Raw genomic sequence first — 15,251 nt, 5'->3', positions numbered from 1 at the left:
AAGCTGCAGGGACGCAAACAAGTCATCACGAAGATGTCTGACATGATCACAGCATTCCAGCGTAAACTTCAACTATGGAAGTCCCAACTGGAACAGGACAATCTTGCCCACTTTCCCGTTTGTTTGAGTATCTCAACCACTATTTCTGGTACTTTTCCTTGCAGTCGGCTGGCTACCAAAGTTAGCCGTTTACTAAGTGAATTTGAGTGGCGCTTCTCTGACTTTAGAACACAGCACTCAGGCTTTGACATCTTTGCCAATCCTTTTACAGTTGATGTCAACAATGTGCCCCATCACCTTCAGATGGAGATAATCGAGCTTCAGTCTGACAGTGGCCTGAAATCAAGGTTTCAGGATGTTGAAATTGAGGACTTCTACCCTCTACTGCCCCCTGACTCAATGCCAGAGCTCCGACTTCATGCTGCCCGTATTCTAGCCATGTTCGGGAGCACCTATCTTTGTGAACAGATGTTTTCAATAATGAATCTGAACAAAAACAAGCACAGATCACGCATTACCGATGACAACCTCCATGCTGCTTTGCCGGTTGCTACAGCCCAAGAAATAAAACCGAACATTGACTCATTGATCCGGGGAAAACGGTGTCAGACATCTAGCCAGAAAACAAAACAATGAGCATTTTAGGTACATTCCAATATTACTGTTTTGCTTGATACCAATATTACTGTTTTGCTTGATAGCATGTGAGTTGGTTAACAGCACTGTTAAGGAAAAGATTGTCCCACTCATTTTAAATTCACATTTCTGGTTAATATTGTCAGTTTATGACTGTTCAGTAAACCATTCGGCCCGCGATTTAGGCTGGATTTTAGATTTTGGCCCCTTCTCTGATTGAGTTCGACACCCCTGCCTAGGGGCTGAGTTTGGTGGTCTGGTGCTGTGTGGCTCATACCTTGTTTTTTCTGGGGCAGTTCTAAAGGTCACATTCTCACAGGAAGTCTGGGCTAGCAGGGGAATTTTTCTATATTATTTCTTTCAGCCTCTACAATACCATATATTAAAAAATTATTACATTAATATCACATATCATATCTCTTAATAACAAATTAGTAGCCAACTGCATTTAATATATAAATACACAATTTAATAAATATTACTTCCAAATCATCCTTCTGGAGAAGGAAAACATCTTTCTCAAGTGGCAAAAAGGAAGTAAAATTTATAAGCAAGATATGGAATTTACATAAAGCCATCCTTGGAAAAAATAAAATAGGAACTAATTCTGTTTCAGAAAAAAATAATTCCAAATTAGTTAGGTGATCTTAAAATCAGGTTTTGCCCCCATTCTATTTGTCTCATAGAATAGCTATGCCTCACAATAATTTAAAAACCTAATTTCTAATAAATAATAATTTTACTTAAAATAAGGCATAAAATAAAAATAATTTATAGAAAATGTTCTGTAGAAACTATATTTGGGATTAGGATTCGAACAATATATCAGGAGAAAAAAACTAAGTAGCACCACTTGTTATGTGGGTCTACTATGCATGGGATAGATACAGGTATCTCAAGTAACAATACTATAAGGTAGGTAGGTAGTATTTTATTTATTTTTTATTTTTTTAAATATATTTATTTATTTTTTACAGAAAAGAAGAGAGAGGGATAGAGAGTTAGAAACAGCAATGAGAGAGAATCATCGATCAGCTGCCTCTTGCACACCCCCCACTGGGGTTGTGCCCACAACGTAGGTACATGCCATTGACCAGAATCGAACCTGGGACCCTTCAGTCCGCAGGCTGACGCTCTATCCACTGAGCCAAACTTGCTTCGGCAGTAGGTAGTATTTTAAATTGTGGAAAATGAGGCTCAGAGAAGTTCCATGACTTATCCAAGCTCAAACAACATATAAGGGGGCAGCACTGGAACTGGAACTCGAGCTTCTCTGACTGCAAAGCTCATGTTCTACTCCATGCTGCTTCTCTAAATTGAAAAAAAATATAGTATATAGATTTCTATTCTCTTCACTTATAGGATATATTTTTAATGGGAGTATATAACTCTATGTATAATACACATTTAATTTAAGAATTATCTTTAAAATACCCAGCTTATATGTTAATGATTATATGCTAAACCTAGTAGTTTTAGGTGATATGCTAGTATTTTAAAAGGGATTTGTAGCCCATGTTTAAATTTTCATTTCCAAGAGTTATCTCTTATTTATGAATTTTTATTACATAGGATTTTTGCTCTCAGCAAGACAGTTGTAACTCTATAGGGTGCATAATCTGTTTTGTCCACTTGATTTTCTTAGTAAGTCCTTTGTGCTAAGGAAATAAAACACCCCAAAGTCTCTCATCTTGAGCATAGTGTATCTTATTTACAAGATGCTCTGAAGTCCATAGGCTGTTTGCTGCCTGGCATGTCCTTTTTCCAAAACGGATTTCAGATGTTTCTGATTTAGTCATTGATTCAGATTGTTTAAAAGTAGGTAGAGCTATGCTTTGGGTCCAGTTAAATTTAATCCCTACTGAAAGTAGGATAATTTTCATAATTGATGTCATATGATCACCATATTACTTTTCCAGTATTCAATTTTTCTTTGTAATATTGGCTGTTCCAATAATAAATCAACATCAAAAGTATCTTTTTTTAAAGGATGATCACAGATCAATTTTTAACTTGAAAGCCATCATCAGTACAGTCTTTTAAAATAACAGTAGAATTTTCTACAACTAAAAAAACAATTAGACAAAGCAGGTAGCTCCAGCAATAATTATTGATGAATAATAAAATCTACTTTTTAAATATATTTTTATTGATTTCCAAGAGGAAGGAAGAAGGAGAGATAAGAGAATATCAATTATTGATGAGAGAAAATCATTGATCAGCTTCCTCCTGTGTGCCCAACACGGGATGGAGCCCGTAACCAGGGCATGTGGCCTGACCTGAAATCAAACCATGACCTCCTGGTTCATAGTTCGAAGGTCAACCACTAAGCCGCACTAGCCAGCCAGTAAAATCTGTTAAATGACAAAAGCATCCTTTTAACACAACTTTTTACATTTTTATTGAATTTATTGGGGTGACATTGGTTAATAATATTATGTAGGTTTCAAGTGTACTATTCTATAATACACCCTCTATATTTACATTGTGTGTTCACCACCCAAAGTCAAGTCTCTTTCCATTACCATTTATTATAATACCCCCCCTTTACCCTCGTCTATCTTCCCCTATCCCCTGATAGGGCTATGATCTCAGATATTCTGGATGAAGAATGAATTTTAAAACAAGAAAATTTCATTAAAAAGGGAGGTCATCTTTTCTTTTCTTGGATTTATGTTTTTTTAGGTTTGAAAAAATAAAAAAGGAATTAGTAACCTGCAATTAACCACTATTTGTGCACTTCTCATTAATCAAAGCGCTTTCCATTGTAACCAATGAGACTGAGCATCAAGGCAGTATTTCTTCATTAGTGCTGCTTGGCTTGTTTTTGGTTTTTGTTTCCTATTCAATAAAAACTAACTGGTGATAATGAAATGTCTGTCTTGATATAGGTATTGTACAGTGATCACTATAACCCTCTTTGGGCATGCTACCCATAGTATTGGAACACTGCATTTACTAAGTTGAGGAGGCTAGATTCAGTGAAATAAGGTCACACATATTTTGTAATCCATTTATATGTATGGATATAAAATACGCCTTTCCTTGGACATAAGGAAAAAACTTCTTTTTAATGGAACTAAAGAGAAAAGTGAGGTATTTTGTTTCTAAAAATACTCATGTCCTATCTGTCAATACATGGTAATGATTGACAGCTGCCTAGAGGGCTTAGTCTCAGGAAAGGCTAATAAATGGCCCAAAGCAAATAGCTCATTAAGAGCTAGAAAGCAATGACTTTTTATATCCTGCAGCTAAATTTGTGACAAATATGATGATTGGCCTTACATTTTCCAAATGGTCTCCCTTCTTTCATTACAAAACAGGAATACACACCACTGCAAGTCAGCATGTTTATAGATGATTCTAGTAGAAGAATGATACCTGTAAATAGCTTGGTTAGTCAGAAATGTACTGACTTCAAGAACAATATTTCAGTTGCAGTCATTCCCTCCTCAAACATGAATGTCATGTTCTTAAAAATCCCTGTGGGAGTAAAATTGCAAGTTGAGAAAATATCACTGTAGAAAAATGAGGCTGGAGGTCACAGTCAAGAAGAATCTATGAAAGCCCTTACACTTTTCACTCACTAAATATCTGTGCATGTATTGTATGTGTATAAGAGCTACATACTAAATAAAAATAATAATAAAAATGTTTTGCTCATTTTAAATTTTGAAATAATTGGTATTTACTATTAATTCCCATCTGTCTTCTCTAGCACACTAGAAATTTCTCAGGATCTCTTTTTTCCCCTAATGTCAATGTCCTAGACTTTGTTTCACTTTATTGCACAGAATACCCACACTAAAACGTTTTCTGTGTCTATTGATCCATTCAAATGTTCAACCCATTTCTCACTTGATAATGACTTATTAGTAAAAGGAAATATTTCATAATAAAATAGAATGTTTTTAATACATAAATGCTCAAGAAAGACTTCACTGGAAGCCAAAATAATGTCTCCAAAATTTCTCAAATGCTCCCTAATGGACAATATCTACCCAAAGAAGAATCTCTAATATAGGACTCATCGCTTGTCTTCATCCAACCCAGGGGCTTAAGAATGTTGGGAATAAAAGAATAATATTCTGTGACATTAAAATTACACAAAATTGAAATTTCAGTGTTCGTAAATAAAGTTTTATTGGAATTTCTCTACACTCATTGGGTTATGGCTGGTCTCTGACTGCTCTTTGTCACACAAGTGAGTTGTTGTGACAAAGCGATGGGCCCACAATGCCTGAAGTTTTATAATCTGCCCATTTACAGTGAAAGTTTGCCAATCCCTTATCTAAACTGCAACATGCCCCAGTACACCAAGTTGTACATTTTCAGCTCTGTCATAATCCCACAACCAAATCCACATTTCAATGCCTTTTCACTGATATGTCATTATGAGGGAGGATTTTAACTTATCCTTTCTTTTTTATCTTGACCCAACTCAGTTTCACTCTGCTTGGGGGTTTCAGTGTTTTTTGTTTGGTTTTGTTGTCTTATGTTTTAATTCTCTCCTATAGAAATGACAGTTATTGTGCATAAAATCTATATATTCCCAACTTAAGAAAACATTATATTTATTTTATATCTAAGTACTATTTCATGAGATTCCTGAAATTCATACCCATCAGATTTTCCTATGATTCCTCAGGTCACGGCCCTCAAGAGCTCTTTAATAAGTTTCGTGGGGACTTCTGTCCCTCCACAGTGAATGCCATTCTTCAGACCAGGTGTGCCTCCCATGGCGACTGCTATCATCTGACTTTAAGTTGATGACTTCTTTTCTCCTGGCTGCTCTTTCCAAAGCATAGGACAGACTCTGATTCTAAGAATCTGAGACCAAGCCTTAATAAAGGCTTAAAAGATATGATGGAAAAATGTACAACACAAAACATAATTGATAACTGCTACCCGAATGGCTACTTTCAAAGCCCATAGCTCCAAAACCACTGGAACCAGAATCACTAATTTCTAGGAAATTACCACCCACCTCCTTGCCTTGGTATCTGGGATTAACTGAACCTTCATCAGAGGTGTAGAAATTTGTCCTTCTCAACTCAAGGCCCACTTCACATTTTACTCCATGTCTGGGGAGATTAACCTTCTCTCCAGATACTCATTCTTCTAAACGGAAACAATGTCCTCAAAAGCTAGGGACTGATGTAACACCATAGCCTACACTACAGAAATCCAAGTCTGTCAGCACAGTTAGCCCAGCATCTCAATTGTCTTCTACTCTCTGCCACAATCTTTTCTCTAACATGAAGTGACAAGAAAATCAGGTATGCGTTTCTCTCTGAGTCCTATCTTAACTTATAATCATACCTAGATTAAATCATAATTTCATGCATAAAGCATCTGCATTTAAAGTTATTTTGTGTGTACAGAGTGGTAATTTTTTCATGAGTCATATAGCCAATCTCCATTTTTTAACACAATTTTATTGAATTATCTTATTATTAATATATACTGAGAATAAAGGTTACGTATTTGCATCACATCTGCATAACTATTAATATCCACCAGAGTGGATCTTCCAAGAATAAAAAGGTCTGTTCCAAATGTAGGGAAATTCCTGTGACTCTTTAAAAGGTAATTTTCCAATCTTAAAAAAACCCATAAAATTTTAGGTTTAGTCCTTTGGACAGAAACTGTAAATAAAATTAGTACTACTTATTAAAAAAAAAAAAAGTATATAGAAGCACATTAGTAAACTCCTTGCTGAAGAGGAGTATTTTTTATGTTATGATTGTATTTATTTTTTAAAAATACTAAATCAGCATTTTACACAAATTCATGTACCCACCCTTTTTTAAATCCACAAAAAAATTTCCTTTCTAAACCATTTCTAATTACTTTCATGGTTTTTAGATTTTTGAGGACTTGAATATTTGGGCTTTTAGTTATCTATTAAAGGTTTAATTATGTCCTTCCAGTTTCAGTCTGAAGTCTCGAGAAACCTGTCTACATAGAGCAAGCACAACTGAAAGACATGGGTCTACGCATTTTGCAGAGGGCATAATTTCCTGGTCTAGCCACTCTGGGTACATATTATTATATTATTTATCAGGTTTTCTTCCACTCAATTTGTGTGTCTTTATCAATAACTAGAGAGGTTATGGACTTTGTAAGGAAAGCAATAACATTAGATGAGAATAACTAAACCCATAATATAGGATAAATTTATTAACAAATGTTTATAAATATATATATATATAGATCAAGTAATAAATAAATTAGTCAAACTAATAAATATTTCCTTTAACTCTGTAGACTCTCTCCATTCAATGGAAAAGCAATCTTGGCCTCAAACCAGACCCAGAGTAAGTAGGAAAGAATTACCTGTTGACTTAAGAAAAGTATCTACTGAAAATTCACATAAACATATTTTAGTTTTTGACCTGAATGCCAAAATTGGCAGAATATGTTTTTTATTTAATGAAGTTCTGAAATGCAGTTCTAGCTTGCAAACATTTTTAAAAGAAACTTCAGCCCTAGCTGGTTTGGCTCAATGGATAGAGTGCCAACCTGCGGACTGAAGGTCCCAGGTTTAATTACGGTCGAGGGCATGTACCTTGGTTGCAGGCACATCCCCAGTAGAGAGTGTGCAGGAGGCAGTAGATCGATGTTTCTCTCTCTTCAAAGTTTCTAACTCTCTATCTCTCTCCCTTTCTCTCTGTAAAAATTCAATAAAATGTATTATAAAAGAAACCTCATAGCAACACAATGACATGTGCCCTCCATCCTTAAAATACTATAGATTAAGGCCACCAAGATTCTCTGTGGGCCAATCATGAGGTGTGAAATCAGCTCACCTCCAAGACTATTCCAGTAGATCCTGTTCACACATCAAAGGGATGCATAGCTCTATATATAGCAATTTGTTCTCTATCCTGATTTTTCTATCAAATGTTTAAAAGATTCAAGGCAGTATGACTCAGCTCTCTTAAGATAGCATTTTTATAAACTAAACAATTCCATTCTGAAGAAAAATAAATTACTAGCTATGAGGAATTTTTACATATACTATTTTTCTTAGTTTGGGTTTATATCTGGATATAAAATTTCCACATCTATCTATTCTTTTTCCATCAGAAAGTCACTTTTCCTTAAACTACCATTAGCATTGCTGGATTTCTTGTACTAATTATAAAGCACAACTGGAAAGCTATTTAGATGTTGATTCTTCTGAAAACAGAAGTTTTTCAACCTAATCTTTACAAACAAAAAAAAATGTGCCTCTATTGGATTTGTAACTACCTGTTCTAATTCACTATTATTAAAACACATACAGCTTGGCCAGTGTGGCTCAGTGGTTGAGCATCGACCTATGAACTAGGAGGTAACGATTCAGTTCCCGATTAAGGCACATGCCTAGGTGTGGGCTCAATCCCCAGTGTGAGGCGTGCAGGAGACAGCCAATCAATAATTCTTTCTCATCATTGGTGTTTCTCTCACTCCCTCTCTCTTCCTCGCTGAAATCAATAAAAATATATTTTAAAGAAACACATACAAAGAGAGACAGACAACGAAAGAGAGAGAGAGAATGAGAATAAGAAAAGAAAATAAACATGCTGAAAACCTTATCCTTTAACTTTACTGGTAAGAACAGTTATTCCACAGATAGTTTTTCTATGAGTAAAGTAAGTTTAGCATATATAAGAATCTCAAATATCTCCTTGGATGTGTCACTTTATTATTTTGGAGCAAGTAATTTTCTCCCAGACAAATATTTGTAGAAGTGATACTTAGTACACCATTATATTTCACTGGAGAGAACTGTGTCTCATTGCCACATCTAGCTGCAAAGGAGTATGGGGAGTGCAGTCTCTAACAGAGCAACCATGTACCTAAATAAAGTCTTTTTTCAGTGGACCAAGAGAAGAACAACACTGAGAGGTAATTAATGGGTGCTTATTGAGCACTTTACTATGGGGTCCCCAGTACTTCATTTATCTGTTTTTATGTTGTGGGTCTAAATCTTGAGGGAAGAAATTATATATTGGATCTATGTTCCACTGTACCCCATAGATCTCACATATTAGGCCACTTGCTATGTTTTAATTAGATTGAGTCCAAGTCCTAACAAATAACAGGTTACTTACTGCACATTTTGGAAATGTAAGGTCTTACTTTAAGAAAGGATCTGCCTATGGGAGGTGGGGAGGCAGTAACAGGTCAATGGGGGGAAATGAGACATATGTAATACTATATGTAATACTTGAAGCAATAAAGAATTTTTAAAAATAAATAAATAAATAAATAAATAAATAAATAAATATCATACAAAAGAAAGAAAGAAAGGATCTTCCCAAACAGGAGAAATCTGAACCTTTAGCAATTTGTACCAATTGAGAATTGGTATAAATGCTGAAATCTAGGCATTACTTTGATGCTCCTATCTTCCTTGCAGAGCCCCAATGGCAATAGAACTCTGTTTATATCAAAAAATATTAATGCTAAATACTAGATTATTCACCATTGGTTCAGATTAAATACTTTTACGAGTATTTAAAATTAAATGTTACACAGTATTATGAAATAGCTTCATTTTCAAGATTATGTTAACTTTGGTTAACTGATGTCTTAGACATGATGAGAGAGAGAGAGAGAGAGAGAGAGAGAGAGAGAGAGAGAGAGAGAGAGAGAGAGAGGGAGAGAGGGAGAGAGAGACAAATTGCCTAACATGATCATGGAGATAGAAATCCTAAAACCTTTAGTTGGCAAAATGGAAACCCAGAAGAACCAATGGTGTAAGTTCTAGTCTGAATTCCAGTCTGAAGGCATAAAACCAACATTCCAACTCAAAGATGGTCTGACAGAGAGAGTAAACTCCCCTAACTCTGTCTTTTTCTTCTATTCAGCACTCAGTGGACTGGATGTCATCCCACATTGGGAAAGGCCATTAGCTTTACTCAGTCTACTGATTCAAATGTTAATCTCATCCAGAAATACCTCATAGATACACCCAGAATAATGTTTATCCTAACCAAATATCAGGAGTTTGTAATCCAGTTACTTAAACATGTAAAATTAACCATCATGGCTGTTGACAGTCATTCTCTTTAGTAAAAGTTCTGAATTAGGTCAAGTATGGCAAAAATATCAAATACATAATGGGAAAACAATTGTGTTTTGTTTTGTTTTTTCAATTCTAAAGAACTGGCATTTGGCACTTCACCTTAGGTGTGATGTGGGATATATATTTAAGGAAATAACCACACTCCAAGCAGAATTAATATGGGACATACAGAGTTACTTATCAGAAATAGAATATATACTGCAAATAGAAAGAGAATATGTAGCAATTTAATAATATCTTGTGATAAATTTGAACAATAGTTTTCCCATAGTATTAAAGACTTTCTGAGATAGCTGTATAAATATGACATATAATAAAAATTTAAGAATAACATCCACAATTGCTTTTTTCCTTTATAAAATAATTTGCAGGCTTTTAGGCTATCTGTGTCTCTTGAAATGATGTATAAAAACGATAATGACTCAACAGTGTAACATATTATACAATCAATTCAGATAATTACAGCATAAGAGTAGATTTCTTTTATTCCAACTGCTCTTTTAACTGATCTGATAAAGCTTACAAGCAATTTCTACTTAACTTGTGCTGGTCATATATAATTTCAGCAGACTTGAAGCATCATTCTGCTCCCTTAACATTTTTGTTAAGGCTCTTTGAGAAACCGTAATGTCGAAATTTTATTGGTTTCATGAAGGACACCAAGCCTTAAAACATTAATAGAAAAACCCCTTCATGGTATTGCATTGGTTTCCCAGTTTTAAGATACAGAATATACAAACTTAGCCACTTTTCTCTTTATATTATTCTCATTAGCAGTAAAGCTTAATAAGAGTAAGGAAAGACCTACAAAATATTCTTTAGGACCTAAAAGATAGAATGTCTGTTATCAACTGATAGTTTCACTACTGTAAGATAGTTCCCAGTATGAATCCCAAAGATAGCAAAATTTTAGTGTGCATTAAGTAGTTAAGAAAATATCAGAGGGGGAACAAAGGCTACAAAACTGGACTTGAGATTTATTTATCTGTCTCTTCTAGTGTCTTTGTACAGAAACTGGTGATTGTTGGAAGTATTCTGATGTGATCTGCAGACAAAACAGGTTTTTGCTTAAATGCGATAACTATTCTCAGTGAGAAGGCTGCCCAGGGGAAGAAAGCAGGTAGGTAAGCCTTCGATGATTTCCTTTGGATTTTAGTGTCATAAACCATTCCCAGTAAGACTCTATAAGCCTTATCTGCTGCTGGACTGAGGCAATGAACAAAGTGTTTCTAAGGACCATCAGCTCATAGTTCATACAGGCTAAGCCTCCTTGTCAGGATTAGTAATGCAGGCAGACAAGTGGATGTTTACTTTAGATCATTTGTTCTGACAAGACTGTCGATTCAGACTTGCTGGTTTTGGGAAGTACTGGACGTAGCTGCAGGCAGAGAAAGCCTCCCTAAAGGGGGTTTCTGGGGAAAAGGGTCAATAACCTGATAAAAAGTCTTCTTGGATTTATCCATAGTTAAGTTCTTTGAACTTGAAAAATCTAAAGTGAAATCAAAGTGTATTTCCAATACTTGATTCAATAAAGAAGTAACCATGGTGTAAGATAGTGGTCTATTTAATTATGTTGCGTGTGAATATCCAATTTCTCCAGCACCATTTATTGAAGATATTATCCTTTCCCCCTTGTATATTGTTGGTTCATTTGTTGTAAATTAATTAACCATATATGCAGGGGTTTAGTTCTGGGCTCTTTATGCCATTCCATTGGTTTATGTGTCTGTTTTCATAACAATGCCATACTCTCTTGATTACTATAACTTTGTAATAAAATTTGAAATCAAGAAATGTAAAAAAAAAAAAAAAAAGAAAGAAAAAAAAGTAACCATGGCAATTTCCTATACTGCATTTGGGATTGAGGACAGAGAAGTGGGGAATGTGTCTCAAACTGGAAATATAGTATAAATGCCTTAGCAAAATTAGGTAGGAAAAGCATTGAAAAAAGTGAAGTATCTGAGGAACAGGTGACAAGGCATTGGTTGTGTTATTTTGGTTCACATGAGTAGAAACTATAGTTATTTCACATTTCATTGAATTTCTGCACTTTTTGTTGTAAGAGTGAACAAGTCTGGGGCTCAAGAAAGATCAGCATGGTCATGGACGTATATCTTGGTCAGTTGGTAGCACGTACTGCTGAAGTAAGATAAATGAGCTCTGATTTTAAAAAGCAATTATTCTGCAGAAAGGATACAGCCGTACCTCCCCTTAGTGTGATGAACAATGTGTTTACTATAAAATGCTAATTAGCCCTTAAAGTTATTAATGTAATTATTGCTCATCTAAGGACATAAATCTGACAGCCCCTGAGGATAGGGGCATTGCTCATTTTGAAGAAGCAGGCTTAAAGCACTTTTTGCTTACCTATTTGTTAATTGTAAACTAAATTACTCTTTAAATGAAGAAGAAAAGAAAATATCACAAAGTTAGCAGTCATTCAATGGAGCTGAAATGAGGTTAAGAGACACACTGACATGTGTGTTCATAAGTAAGGCATTATATTTAGGCCTAATAAGAGCAGATGTAGGATTTAAAAGTAGGTGCTATGAATGCCTCATTTAATCTCTGATAGGGCATCTTACCTTAAATACTATCTGGAAGAATCTTTTGGGCAGAGAAGAAAATGAAGAACAGTGTTGCTCTATTCATAAATATAGAGGATTTTGGAGGGGGTCTACTTATTTCAATTTCTTATAGAACTTCAAAATTATGTGTTGCTAGAGCAATATTGATGTCTTGTCCTCATTGCCTGCTTCAAAAAAAGAGGTATCTATCACTCTAGTTGTCTGGAGTGAATAAAATTACCTTGCTACAAAAATGAAAAGCATATTAGAAATTCACCAATCATGTTCCATACTATTTAACTGAAACTAAGGTAAAGAGTAGGAAGACCTTGTTGCCCAAATTCCCAACCCCTCTTACTTTAAAAATTATTTATATCACATGCAACAAAAAAAAATCCAACCTAACATGGATTAAGCAAAATATAAAATGGCTTTTCTTTTAACTGGATACTGTGATGAATACCAGACTCAGAAATCCCCCAGATAATCAAGGCTTCTGCTATTTTTCACTGTGATTCACACAACTGTGCCCTGCTCTTGTGTTGGGAAAAATCTCTTTTTCCTATTCCCTTAATTGAGAAAAACAGGGGCAGTGGTTCTTGCATTTTTACCAAGAATTGGTGAAAACTGCCTACTACATTTTTAACAGTGTACTGTCTCAGACTAAAAAAGTATCTTCACTCAATTTTCAGTCCGAAGGCAGGCTAAAAGCATTTATCATCATCATTCATAACGTTGTATCTCAATGGGTGGGAAAAAATAAGAGTTGTCCTGATTAACAGTCCTAATTCAGTCTAATTCTGACAATAAATTAATACAGTTTTAATATTTCAGTCTTTGGAATAAATCTTCCAAAGGTGAAAGAAATGCCAGCCCTAGGCCAAGAAAACTAAAGAATTTTTGTGCCCTCTCACAAGTACCATGTTTTCTCATAGGCTCACTCTCAATAACTCTCAGAAAATCTAAACAAAAGGGTTTAAAAGACTGCCTGAAAATGTCCTCCAACTGCAGTTATAAGCACTAAATAAATTTGTGATAGATAAAGCATACCGATTTACTGATATAATTTTCTTCCAGAATCTTAAGTATTCTTCCAGCATTTATGGCTTAATTCTAAATAATCAATTGCTTAAGTTGGTAAATTGTAGCTGAAGGATTATTAAAAGATCCACATTAATATTTACCCCTTAAAAAATAACTAGCAGCAAATCTAAGTTGAGAGCACACACAAGAACATTCCACTGCAGCCAAGTACTTTATCCCATCAGTATAACAAACAATAAACTGAACAATATATATAATATATTGTTTATATATAATATAAAACAATATATATAATCTTTTTAGTATCTGCTGAGCAAATAATATATATATAATCTTATGAGCAAATATATATATATTAAATATTATATATATATATATATATTAAATCCTCACCTAAAGATATTTTTCCATTGATTTTTAGAGAGAGTGAAAGAGAGAGGGAAAGACAAAAGAAATGCCACTGTGAGAGAAGCACATTGATTGGTTGCCTCCTGCATGTGCCCCGACCAGTGCCCAAAGGGGGAGGAGCCTACAACAAAGGTACATGCTTTTGACCAGAATTGAATCTGGGACCCTTTGGTTCGCAGGCTGATGCTCTATCCACTAGGCCAAACATTCTTGCTAGGGCAAGAAGTTATTTCTTAAAATTCCTACTTTTTCCTAAGAATAGTAAAAATAATAGCTAACTACTATGTACAGTTTAGATACATTATCTACTTTAACCATTTCATCAACCTTATCCAGAAAATGGCATCAGACAACTCCATTTAAAACTTAAGGCTTAGAGACCTTATTTCTAAAACTCGACTTTAATTAATCCAATATACTACATATACAATTGGTAAAAAAAAAAAAAAAAAAAAAAAAAAAAAAAAAGAATATAATGTAATAATCCTAATCTGATAAATTACATTTACCATAAACCAACAGGCAATATCATATTACTGGCAAACAAAAAAATTAATGCTGAAGAGCATTAAAAACCCACATAAAAGACATTTAAAATGTATAGAAAAAGCACAAGTAGTCAGTAGGTGTATTATTGATTTTTATATACACATTCGTGAATTCCTATATTTTCCAAAGTCTCTACAGAAAGCCTGGATAGTTTTTACACTCTTAAAAAAATGTTAGAAAAACTAGGGGGTCTCAACTAATGATATCCACTAGGTGAAAATTTTGAAACTATCTCAATTTTTGTTGGCAAGAAGCTCTAGGATCTGTGATGTGTTTTCACCCATACTTCTATTCAACTTCCACAAAAGAAACTGCTCCCATCACACTGTTGATGTTCACTGGAATAAAGAATACAGGTGACCACAGTGTGGGCCCCAGCAGGCACGCCTCTCCCACTGTTCTGGAGGCTGGCTTTTTCTCAGTGTGGCATAGACTGTCAGTCCTGCCAAAAGAAGCAGAGAATGAGAACTAAGAAACTGAGGTAAATAATTGCCAAGGTTCATGCTCAAAGTGTAAGAAACACATTTTTTAGGGTAAAGATAAAACTGTCACATACCATGTAACATCAATAATGTCTTCCCAACTAAACTCAACATTTTATCCATTAGAAAACATTAGAATGAATTGTTTCAGATTCTAAACTCTGACTGTATTAAGGTAATCTACAGTATAAGCATAATATGCAAATCAACCGAATGACCTAACAGCAGAATGACCTAACTAGAGGACACTATGACACCCATTGGTGCCAGGCCTGCCAAAGCGGGTGCAATGCAATTGGTCTGGGCCTTGGCTGGTGAGCAGGGTGATCAATCAGGGGGCTCCATGGGCTGCGATGGGTGGGCAGGGCCTCCCTCTGTGGGGCAATGGATGGAGATTGCAGACCTCTGGGACTGTGAGAGGGCACAGGCCGGGCTGAGGGACCCCCCGTCCTCTGCCAACTCCCAATGCATGCACTGGGTCTCTAG

General features: G+C 35.1%; 1 protein-coding gene across 2 annotated transcripts in view; it reads left to right on the top strand.

Annotated features, from left to right (window-relative positions):
* CDH20 (cadherin 20) overlaps positions 1-15,251 on the top strand; it is a 200,939-nt gene that overhangs the window by 37,145 nt on the left and 148,543 nt on the right. The gene's annotated exons all lie outside the window — the stretch shown is intronic.

Source organism: Pipistrellus kuhlii, unplaced genomic scaffold, assembly GCF_014108245.1.
Source record: "Pipistrellus kuhlii isolate mPipKuh1 unplaced genomic scaffold, mPipKuh1.p scaffold_m20_p_6, whole genome shotgun sequence".
NCBI lineage: Eukaryota > Metazoa > Chordata > Mammalia > Chiroptera > Vespertilionidae > Pipistrellus > Pipistrellus kuhlii.
The sequence above is the reverse complement of the archived record's forward strand: the minus strand, read 5'-3'. Positions and strand labels throughout refer to the sequence as shown.